Below are 13,176 nucleotides of genomic sequence, written 5' to 3' on the forward strand. Positions count from 1 at the left end.
ATTCCACTTCTTGCGCAGAAATTAACACAATGTATGAATCGAAGATGTAAAGTCATTATACCTATCTTACAGGTAACTGCAGCCTGAGGTATCATCTAAATAATATTGGTCTATCTGAGACCAATGTCTGCTGCTTTTACGAAATGGACATAGAAAGCTCAGAACATGTGCTTTGTGAATGTCCTGCGTTGGGCAGACAGAGACTTCATCACATTGGTGGTATCGTAGTATCCTCATGCAATCTTTGAAACATCAAACCCAAAATTGTACTAAAATTTTTAAAAAGCCTAAAACTCTAGGGTTACAAAATAGACCTTTCACAATAGATCGCCTCTGGTCGCAGTGCGTAATGGCCTTCTAATAATAATACCTAATGGTAACTATACACTTTATTGCGTATACAATGCAGGTTTGGCAGAATCGAGTTGGTCATCACACTCCTGTTAGACAGACCTTATGTGATAAAAGAATTCTCAAAATTCCATAATTCCCCAAATTCTACTTCCCTTTAAGTTTCTCAAAAAAGAAGTCAAGGTGAAAAGAAGAAAATTAGTAGATTTCCGACTATTTCTGAAAATCATTTTCAGCGGGAAAATGTATTTCGTGAAGAAAATCGGGAATCTTTAATACTTCGAAAAGCTTCAAGTAAACATGCCTCTCAAAATTCATTTCATGCATTTTCATTTGAATGAATTTAGTAGATAAGTCACCACCGAATACGCCGAGCATGGAGAACGACATCATCAGGTATATTTGCCATTTGAAAAAAGGTGGCTTTAAAACACCATACAATTTTACAGTAATTTTTTTCTTATTGAATTCATTTGTATTCATTTTACTAGATACAAGGGAAAAAGCCCCGGATGTAGTGTTGGCTGAAATTTTTTGGTGGTAAAAAGATGTATTCGAAGCTGCGAAGTTAGATAGCGATAGCGATTCGGAAATATGTCCCCCGAAAAAACAGCGAACAGCATCAATAGCTAAATGAATTAAACGGGTGGTTTTTTCAGAGCCCAGCTCTTTTTCCACCAAAAACATCTCAGAGTTTTATTTGATATGGAATACAGGAAATATATACATTCGTTTTTGTTACATTTTTTTCAAATACGTTTAACCCATAGGTGTTCAATGTCTTTGACAACCCCTAGTGAAATTTCTTTTTGTAGAACAGAGAGGGATTTTGAACAATTTTTGAAAAAATTTGTTAAATATCATTGAATTTTACTAAAAGTCTTCTATGCCGAAATTTAAGAAAAATCAATATTTGTAATTTAATACGGCATTTGATTAATTGTGCGAAACTTTAATACACTGTAAAAAAAAATTCTGACCCGGTGGACCAAAACCCAGTTGGGGGCTTACTATTTACTTCATGAGTAAATTCATTTGCTATTGGTTTGGTTTGGGCCTGAGCCGATGACCTGAAAATTGTCGCACTGTGAATTATCTTGAAGAAATATTTAACAAATCTTATTATTGACTATACAATTCATGAGTTAGTTTGCAGATGCATTGGTCACCTAGCGTTGGTAGAAGATACAAAATATATTTCAGACCAGTGCGCTTCCTCTTTTTACCCAACATCTTATAATGACTTATCTTATCTAATCTAATACTAGCACTTCGAGAGCACTACACAGCCGCTTTTTTATTTTAAATCTCAAAAAAAATATTGCTAAAGTAAAAAATGACTAATCAAATTAGCTATTTGTGGCAGCCAATGGTTGAAATATTTTTATACCACTTTGACTTACTCAACAGCGAAAGCAGGCAACATGCTTGAGTGAACAATATTGTGCCACGTTCTTCGGCTATCATAAAAGCGCGTCTTGTGAATATGCAAATATTTATAATCACATTTTCACACACATATTCATCGTCCTTTTGCAGAATGTCTTTGACAATCAATTTATCACTACGAATATGCAATCGAAGGAGCAGCGACTTATTTATAGCTAAAGATGCGGTGATCAACTTGAAAGAATTTTAACACTGCAGTTAAGCAAAGAAGTTTAGATTTAGCGCAGAAGCAGCTAATTGGTTGATGGTGCTAGGGTTCCGCTTATTTTACAAAATTTATCGAAAGTAGAAGTAAAAGCTGCGATAGAAACTCAGTAGTTAATGTTAATTTATTTTTTTAAGTTTATGTAATAATAAATATAAATAAAATGGAGTTCTAAAAAAAATGTGTATTTCTTTATTTATTTATTGGTTTATTTCAGTCTACATAGAAAAGTACCCACAAACTTTATAGCAAATTTAATTAAGGAGCTACATACAGTTAGAAGGCCGAAAAAACGAACTTTCCAGATTTTTTTCTGAGAAAACTTTTAAATTTATTGATCTACAAATTTTTAGACATATTATATTATCTTTAAGCTGTATTTTAAGACTTAGTATTAGTAAAAATATTTATTTGGAAAGGAGCTATAGCTGATCTCCGGGAGCTCTTCTCAAAAAAGACATTTTGCGGTGACTACTATATCTCTGAACTGCTATCCTCTGAAATTAAAAGAACCAAACAGTTTTCTAGTAATTAATCGAAGGAGCAAGCAAAATAAATTTGTTTGACAAAATGGCGGTTTCTAAAAAAAAAATCGATTTTTGACCAAAATTTCGGCCTTAAATTGTTTATAAAAAAAATATATTTATTCGATGAATTACTAAAAAAAATATTTAAGAAGATCGTGTTAAAATTTGAGACTAATTGGCTTAATCGAGTAATGTTGAAAACACCATTTAGAGAAAAACGCGTTTAAAATTTGAAAATCACTTTAAAAAATTAAGCAGAGGACAATTTTTTTTTTTTTTTTACCTATATGGAGTTGTATATTCCACGACCATATAACTCGCACTGATGTTGTCTGCGGGTCAGTCTTCCAGGGACCTACAGTTTTAAGCCGACTCCGAATGGCAGATATTTTTATGAGGAGCTTTTTCATGGCAGAACTACACTCGGAGATTTGCCATTGCCTTCCGAGGAGCGACCGCTATTAGAAAAAACTTTTTCTTAATTTTTTGATCTTTCACCGAGATTCGAACCGACGTTCCTATTGCGTTCATATAATAGAATAGTGATGCTATTCCTTCATTAATTATACCAGCAGCTATGTATGCAGCTATTTCCATAGTTTTGCAAACCGGCCGGAAAAATTTTGGGAAGGATATTCCAAATCAGTGGATTTAGCTCTCGTTGTTGTTTTGGTTAAAACCAGAGATGTTAAATAATGATTAGATAATGCTAATGATTGCTAATTAACCTTCTTTTGTGAAATTATCTAATTCATTAAACAATTAGAATGAGTTCAACTAATTCCCATTAGATAATTGAAATTTTTAATCCAATTGTAAAACTAATTGCAATTAGTTGCCATTAGCAAAAAAAAATTGGTTTACCTTTGCAATTAGAAATCTAATTGACTTCAGCTAATGCAATTAGATATTCAATTAGCTCGAATTAGAATCAATTATTTTGATATTTTGAAAAACAAGAAAAAACTGAAATATTCGTAATATGAATTTCACACATATATATATATTACTTCTGTACTACGTATATTACATACATGAACATCTATTTAACGTATGTACTAACTGTTTATTAACTAGAATGACAGGGTATATTCGCTTACAGCAATACGAGCTTTTCAAAAGAAAAGTCAGTCAAGCGACTCCGCCTTGGACTATTAATAATGCCCGCAAAGAAAAATAGTCGCTCCACAGGGCCTGAAGACGTAAGCGGCGTGTTGCAAAACAGTGCTATGTCCTTTAATGTGGGATATTTGGACCATATAATGGAAGTTTTATCATCATCTTTCAAATATTGATGCATCATATTCGAAATAAAATGCATGCTTTCACCCTCCTCTGTCAATTTTGACAATGAAGCAGTACTTGAATAACCACATGTTTCCACATACAGTGACTTACATGATGTAAGTTACATCATTATTCGTTCACTTTAATAATTCTTTGCAAAAAATTTATTTTTATCAAAATAATTAATTCTAATTCGAGCTAATTAAATATCTAATTGCATTAGCAGAAGTCAATTAGATTTCTAATTGTAAAGGTAAACCAATTTTTTTGCTATTGGAAACTAATTGCAATTAGTTTTACAATTGGATTAAAAATTTCAATTATCTAATGGGAATTAGTTGAACTCATTCTAATTGTTTGATGAATTAGAGAATATAAACCAATTGCATCAATTGCTGATTCTAATTGGAATTTAACATGTTTGGTTAAAGCACATCTTTTTAATAAATTCTTACCGCTGAGCTGTGTATAAATCCTCAGCAACATCTTCTCAACTTACGCATGTTAAGGGGACAGATACCTGTAAACGGCCCTGATTTTCATTAAAATTATTTAAAATGAAGAAGTCAATATATTTTTTTTTCAAAATTGGCATACAGTTTATTTATACATTAAAATAATAAAAATTTTTTTTTTTATTAATATATCATATTATCATTTTATAATTTTTTTTCGAAATTTTACAGGTATCTGCCCCCTTAAGAGAATGACTCAATTGTTTTCCTGCTGGGGACTCAATATTTTATTTCAGATTATACAACTTGAAACTAAAGTGGTTAATGTAGTAAGTGTGCTAGGTTGTTCAGTAAGTTTTGCGGTTTGAGAAAAACATAGCCAAAACTTCTTCAAACGAGAGTCCAATGTATGAATCCCATCCCTAAAGTGAGAATCTGGAAGGGCTACAAAATACGCTTCCACAGCTGTTATGACCTCACCATTTGATGGAAGACGTTTTGTATGTATGGATTTTTTTTGATCTGGAAACAGATGGAAGCCGCTAGATCCCAAATCTGGTGAATACGGCGATGCGTCAACAATTCGAACTTTAATGCATGGATTTTAGCCATTGTCATAATGCTCATGTGACACGGTTCATTTTCTTGATGAAAACGATCTTTTTTTTTTTGGCAAACTGGGTAATTTTCACGACTTTTTTCCCTTCAGCTGCTCTAAACGATTACAATTATATTCACAATTTATTGCTTTACCAGTTTGCAAGTAATCCACAAACAAAATTCCATTCGCGTCCCAAAAAACTGATGCTAATACCTTCTTGGCCGATTTCTGGACACGAACTCGTTTCGGAGCCAAAGAGCCCCAGGTTCACACCACTCTTTAGCTTCTTCTTTCGATTTAGGATCATGGTGAAGCACCCAAGTCTCATCCATGGCGATGAATTGATGCACAAAATCCACCTTAGTCTTCCGAAGAAGCTCTAAATGTTGCTGAGGAAGTCGCATTCGAATGTGTTTTTGTTCACACAACTTTCAGAAACCCAATACTTCAGTCAAAATATTGCTTACACTTCCCAATGAGATGCCTGGGACTTCTACTAAATATCTTTCAGACATTTCAAAATATAATGGATGACAAATTTAATAGGCTCGTTTTTAAATAAATAAAAAAATTGATACAAATCTATTTCTTTCGATATATTATTGGTTTTTATAAAACTGAATCTGTTTGTCTGTATCTGGAGTTTGTCTGTATGTCATCGATGAACTCAAAAACTACTGGACCGATTATTATAAAAATTAGTATATATATGTACTTTTCCACGGAGAAGGTTTGTAAACTATGCTCATTGATCCCACTCCCCACCAGGTGGAGCTGCAGTGTAGCAACTTTTGCCCCATTCAACTGATTGTCATAAAAATTATTATTATCATGCATTATTACACAGAGGAAACGAATATGACATGTTCATAGATGTAACTCGCCACCAGGTGGCTTAGAATGAATTGAATATTTGTGTACTAATTTTTCCTTAAAGTTATTTTTCTTAAATTTATTTTAGTTGTTGGCGTAGAAACGCGCGCCGGGTACAGCTAGTATACTATAAATGTAAATACATGCAGCACATGCCTTGAAAACACATACTTGATTACTTAGTTTTAGCATAGCCAAGAGAAATATTAGTTAAGAAAAACTCGACATTGTACATTTTCAGAATTCTAAATTTGCTACTCCTTGTTAAATATTTTCAAATTTGTTATTAATGAGCAGCAGCATCTTAAGTTGGCTAAAATTAGCCTAGCCTGATTTGTTTATAAACATCTTCCCATTTAATTTCTACAATGTAAGCCCAGCGCTTGTACATCGCATACACTCAACATCAGCAGAAGCGAAGAACAGGCGAGTGGCTTCGCTTTAGGCCGCCGGGTCGTATGATTAATGTGCGCATATGGCACGGCGTGTACGCTACAGAAACGCTTTGTGCAATGAATCGCTTTAGTTGGTTGGTTTAGTGTATTCGGCTGACTTAAGTTTTTATGTTCAAATTCCATCTTCATACTGTTTCACTGTATTGTTGACATTTTCTTTTGATTAATGCAGACTATGGGCATCTAAATCTTATTGGGAATTTCTGCTGTTGGTCAACAAACAAATGCATCCCATTTATTCACTTGTCTTTTCACCTGAACCAATTTCTGAATGAAAAGTCTGTCTGAAAGCTTTTTGTATGGTAATTAAAGCAAATACTGGAGTTGTTCAAAAGGTAATGGCTTGTTGTCTTTAATAAAAGGTGTGCTTTGCCTTATAAAGCTTTTTTGATCATTTGCGAGGCCAAGCGATTTAGCAAGAATATGAACACATGAGTTTGGTAATTTCAATAAATTTGCATACATTATATTTGCAGACACCTTATCTTTAAATTGAGTAAACTTAAATATTTAGCTACAAAAGTGTTTTAATTGAAATGTAATGCGACTTCAGGCATAGAAACATATGTTCGAATGGGAGCGAAAATGTAAGTATAAGAATATCTGATTGATTTCGGAAAAATATCGATTTTTTTAAAGTTACTTGTTGTCAGTTTATTTTCGGTTAGTTAGTATAAATGAAGAATGTTGGGCATAATATTATCAACAAATAGTCTCTGCTTACAGTCTGGATTTATAGTCATAGAATGGATTTTTCGATTAAAAATCATTAATGCAAAATCAGCAATGGTTGCCGCGAACAGTGTACGTTGCATAGTTACTCATTTTCAAGAAAAGCCAAGCTAAGTTGTTGTAGGATTGCCTCTTATTTTACGACGAAACTAGGCACCAAGAGCTAGGCTCATAAAGAGCGATGGTCCAGTCTAGAACGCTGCAGAACTGCAAAGTGTTTTGTGACAAGTCCGAGCAAAAAACTGTCAAACTTTCTATCAAAGCTTGTTAGAAAAGACATTCGGTTGATGATCGGTATTATTACTAGACACAAACCATGAGGTCAGCATATGACCATCATTGGAGTCATTGAGGACCCGATTTGCCTGTTTTGCTCAGAGGAGGCGGACGGTACTGAGCACTTTCTTTGTGAGTGTCGCGCATTTGCTAGAGCAAGGGTACAAATTTTGGTTTCCGATGACATGAGAGCAAGTAATATCCGTTCTCCCAAACTGGAGGATATTTTCAGTTTTATCAAAGAATCTGGAAAAACTCTCCTATTTGTCACTTTTCTCCTCTCCTCCTTGACTATCAACCCTTTTACTTTCCAGAGTTTTGAATACAACGAGCTTTTTATCCTGCGAGTTTTAGCAGCTACCATAGCCTTGGTGCTTCTTGGCTCGCCTTTTTCAAATTTCCGAATTTAAGGCAACAGCCCGAAAATTAAAAATTATTGCTAACTTCTTTTGTAGAAATGTTCTACCCCCTTGACTTTTACAATAATTACACAGGGTGATTCAATAAGACCGCAAATTTTTCTTTATAACTTTTGTCGAAAAGATTTTGGTTTTTTATTCCACCATACTTTTTAGTCTATGGCACTTATTTGGGACTCCTCTTTGTAACTCCTTGGTGTTGGTCACACAACACCTTTGGTAATACAGGAGGCGGAGTTATTGACCAATCTCCCTGAAATTTTGCACACATCATTTTTATTATATTCCTTTCTATGTGAATTTACAGTTTCGAAATTTTTTTTAAAAAATAATTTTTTTTAAAGAAAAAATGATAGGGAAATTCGCCCCAAAATTCATTTTTGCTTTTGAAGCATTTTATTTCGCGAATTTTTTTTCCCCCATTTATTGTTAATTCATATAGAAATTTTGACGTTAATAAACAAACAAATTTTTGGTTTTTTGTATTCCAGTCACTGACGCCGATGCTACAATGCCCGCCGATTGAGAAGCCCAGCTCCGACCTTCCTGGAAGAATTGTCAATACATCCGCATTTTAAATGATTAAAATAAAAAAAATGTTATATTATTTTAATGTATTAATAAACTGTATGCCAATTTTGAAAAAAATAGATTGACTTCTTCATTTTAAATAATTTTTATGAAAATCAGGGAAAATATGGCCGCTTACAGGTATCTCTCCTCTTAATACAAATTTTTAATCTGTATACCAACGAAGCGATTCGTGCGGAAGCGTGCGTCAAAATGTGCGTATGTTTTAAGCGTAACACGCAACCAGGCAGAGTAAAGGTATTTTCAGAGGAGTTCCAAAATTCAAAGTTCTTACAAATACTCATACATCGTAGCCATGATTTTTTCTTTCGAATTATCGAGTGCATAAAAATATATGGACATAAATCAAAATATAAAGAGATTTTGTAGGGGTCTCATGATAACTTTGAATTAACGAGACTCTACTATACCTGAAAAAAATTAAAAAAGAAAATTAGCATTTCATATTACCAAACAATTTCCGTGAAAGATGTGCATCTTCCTGGAATTACTCCACAATATTTTTAATGTAATATAATTTTATAATAATTCCTCACTCATAGCTTTAATCTGCTCACTGGCGCTTCATTATTGAAATATACTTGGACTTACCACTAGGAATTCTTACCAATACGATTTCTTTTCATATAAGCCACGTAGAAAATTACCCACACTCCAATATTTTTTTATGCAAATTTAACTCATACGACAACAAAAACCATATAACGCAAAATTTCACAATTAGCACAAAATTTCTCAAAATTTCATCAAAATATTTAAATTTTTGTGCCAAAATTTTGAAAATTTGTTGTAGTAATCAGTTTTATTTTCCACAGAATTTTAGTATAACAAAGTTAAAATTTCATGAAACTACAAAATACAGTGCATTTTTTAAGTTTTCGTTCGAAAAAGTGTCACCCCATTTCTTACATAAAAATCACAAGCCTATTTTTGTAAATTGGATGGTTTTGATCTGAACAACGTTTATTTTCAACAAGACGGCGCTACGTACCACACAAGCAAGGAAACCATTGATCTTTTACGGGAAAAGTTTCCGCACCGTGGTATCTCTCGAAGAGCTGATCACAAATGGCCACCGAGATCTTGTGATTTAACACTTTGAGACTTTTTTCTTTGGGGCCACGTAAAAGAGAAGGTCTACGCCAATAGCCCAGCGTCGATTGAAGACCTCAAAGATGGAATTCGTGAGGCTATCGAGGGCATAGGACAGCCACTTTGCAATTCGGTTATGGAAAATTTCATGAAAAGGATATTATCTTGTAGGCGTGGTCGTGGTGATCATTTGGCTGATGTTATTTTCCACTATTAACGGCATACCTTCCTCTTTATAATGAAATAAACATCCGATATAAATATAAATTAAAAAATAACATTTTTCTTTGAATATCAAAATAACACCTATGTTTAGAAAACCCCTTATATCGAAGAAAAAACCTAACATTTTTTAGGCGTTTCCATTTCACATAACCGTTAATTTAAAATTGTATTTGTATTGTATATACAGCAACAAAATAAATCATCCTGTATTACAAAATAAAACAGCAGCTCTCAGTAAAATTCAATCCGTATTGTGGTTGGTTTATTTTTTTTTTTTTTAACTTTACTTTGCTTTAAAAAATTTAACTCCCTCGTTGTCTAAAGTAATAATTCAGCTTTTTGTTATGCCATTGCTCTTTTCCGAAGCTATTATCAATCTCAGTCACTGGAAAGCCCTTACACACTTTTTGTGTGTTTTCTGTGTTTCCTTTGTTTTTTATTTCTATTTTTTCTGCATTGTGCTTTCATGTTGCTTACATAGTTTTCCGGTTGTTAGATTGAGTAAATGTTGGGGGAACAAAGAGTTACATATAGAAAGAAAATAAAAGAAACATAACGCAACTAAAGCAGTTATTATGGGGTAGTCACTTGGCTGCATACACATAAGGGTGGTTTACAAAATATCGGACTTGTTAATTTACTTTTTACCGCACAGGCTATAAAGTTTCACATGTATTTTTATAAGAAAACAAGGGGTTGTCTGTAAAGTCGGTTTACTGACGATAGCTTAAAGTGACAAAGTCATAAAAATATCTCCATTTCCTGCAAGTTTGCTACTTTTAAACTCTGTATCCTCCAATTTCTCGTACGTGGATGTGACATTGAGAGCAAATTTTCCCCATATTCATTTGTGCAACCAACAATTAAATGCATTATTTCCGTAGAGCAAATTTTATCGTAAATCTCTTTCGGAATTGTACAGCAGTTACAATCGTTGAAGACCAATCCATTAAATCAAATTTGTTGTATGTGCTTTGCGGGATAACCGGTTGCAAAATGAAAATCCCTCTGTGTACTGCCCCCTGCATTTTATTTTTAAGTTTACTTTACGCAAAAATAATGAATTTAGTTTTCCCCAAACCAATACATTACATTCCTCGGCTTTTTGTGGGCCACCCTAATATATATGTTTGCAAGCACGCATTTTCATATGCACACATACACGTGCAGGAGAATTTAACATGTGGCATTGTAATTGAATTTTAAGCTTTTCCATTTTCTCGTTTATCGCATTTGACGTTTAGTTGAGTTGAGTTGAGATCTTCAACGAAAAAACTTAATTGATTCATATAAACCGATTAAGCACTTATTTGAAATTTGGTGGATTGTGAGAGAGGGCAGGGCATAAAGTAAACATATTTTTTGATTCATACAATTAAATTGTTTTAATGTACAAGGAAGATATTTTTACTGAATATTTTTCATGTCTTAATGAATGCATTCACACATGTTTCTATACACCCGGTCATGCCCCGACATTCACACAAATTTTTTCTTAGTGGAATAAAAATTTAAAAATATAGGCAATCATATTTGTACCTTTGTGTTTCATACTACATACATTCGCATAGTATTTACTAGTTGGCACAAGAGGTAGAATTCACTTGCAGTAAAAATAGTAAATTTTTTCTTTTGCCTATAGCTGCTTATAATATTTATAAAGGCTTTTCCAATAAGAGATGTTATGATCAATGGTTTCGTTGCTTATGTGGCACGTAGCGTCGTCTTGTTGAAAATAAACGTTGTCCAGATCAATACCATCCAATTCCGGCCATAAAAAATCGTTCACCGTAACTGTTGCTCTAGCCAATGAGTCCGCCAGAAAGAGGCTTTTCCATAATAACTCTCAGATTTTCTGAGCCGCAAAACCGAAAATTTTGCTTGTTGACGAAGCCTCCGAGGTGGATATGGGCCTCATCACTCAAGATGATTTTTCGATGGAATTGCGGATCATTTTCATGCATTTAAGCGACCCAATGAGCAAATACACGACGTTGTTGATGATCAGCCGGCTTGAGTTCTTGTGCTAACTGGACTTTAAAAGCCTTAAGACCCAAATCTTTATGCAAAATACGTTGTAGTGATGTTTGTGGAATGCCTAATTCCAAAGAGCAACGAGGAATGGACAAACCTGGGTTTTTTCCAACAGTTTCGGCTACAACGGCAATATTTTCGACTGTTCTTGAGCGACGCGCACGGGTTTTATTCTTCTCATCACTAACAGCTCGAATTTGTTCACCCATTTCTGTATTGCAGTCCGACAAGGTGCTTCACGATGACCCAAAAATGTTCGAGTTTTACGAACACGATATTTTCACCATTTTTATAGTGAATTTTATTCATTTCAATGCGTTAACAAATCTTGCTATAGTAATTTCGAACAGCTAAACCTGTTATTATTATTCGGTCACTGTTGTCAAACCATCACTGCCTCAAGGTCCGGCGTGTATTTGAGCGATGTTTTATTCCATACACACATAATGGCAGAAAAAACACTGACATTTTAAATGAAAATAAAAATTATAACAACCATTAATAATTCTCTTATATTACACCACGCGATATCTTCTTTAACCGGAGAATGCAATTTTATGGTAGCTATGCCCTTGATGTTAGCTGACGGTACCTCGTAGAATTGCAGCTCATTTATTTCAGCTTATTAGCCACTGACTCAGTTACAAATATAGTCTAAAATTCCATATCACACAACACCCGGCAGTGATGTTCTCTTTCATGGTGATTAGTTATCCTTACATTGGCTGTAGCGAGCAACATGACACGACCAAAGCGTAGGAGCGGTCAGCGTAGCCGAATGGGTTGGTGAGTGACTATCATTCAGAGCCGCTCAGGTTCGAAAGTCCGGGCATGAAACATAACTTTGTAGAAAAAGTTGAAAACGTCAATGTCATATTTCAGAGTGTATTTCTGTCTCTTCTGGGTCTAGCAACTGAAATCAATAGTTGCTGTAATCAGAACTTCCTGGCAATTTTGGGCTTCAAAGCAATTAAAAAAAATTGTGGACTTTAATACCAATAAAAATAGTGGTAGGCTAATCACCTACCCTGCCAGAAAGCAAAACAGATTAACGAAACCAACGCAAGACTGAGTCTTGTCAAGGCCCTATGTTCCCGAGTGGAGTTAACAAGGAAAACAAAAGAACAAAAATACCAATATTCCAAAAAAATTTACAATAATAAAAGTTGTTCAAAGTTTTAAAGAAAACAATTATAAAAAATGTTCGTCCAAAGTTCGGCCGGAGCCGAATCGAAACCAAACTGAGATTTTCTGACCGGACATAACCGAACATAATCCTACACTTAAGACTATTCGCGAAGAATTTCTTAATATTAGTTTCGGGAAAAAGAAATATATTATTTTCTCGATAGAAAGTTATAGTAATCGATATCTCGTAAAAGATCATTCGTTATATTTCGATAGCGATAAATTTTTTTTTATTTTAATTTTTTATTGCAACTAGTTCATAAATATTTACAAATGACTAACAAGCAACTTAATTATGATAACATTACACAATTTTCACTCTACATGACATAAAGCATTTCTATGAAGGTATGAGATCGCTAGGTTTAGGTTCAATTAAATAAAGGGTTTAGGTTCAATTAAATAAAGTGCTTCTC

This window comes from Anastrepha ludens, chromosome 3 (assembly GCF_028408465.1).
Source record: "Anastrepha ludens isolate Willacy chromosome 3, idAnaLude1.1, whole genome shotgun sequence".
NCBI classification, from domain to species: domain Eukaryota; kingdom Metazoa; phylum Arthropoda; class Insecta; order Diptera; family Tephritidae; genus Anastrepha; species Anastrepha ludens.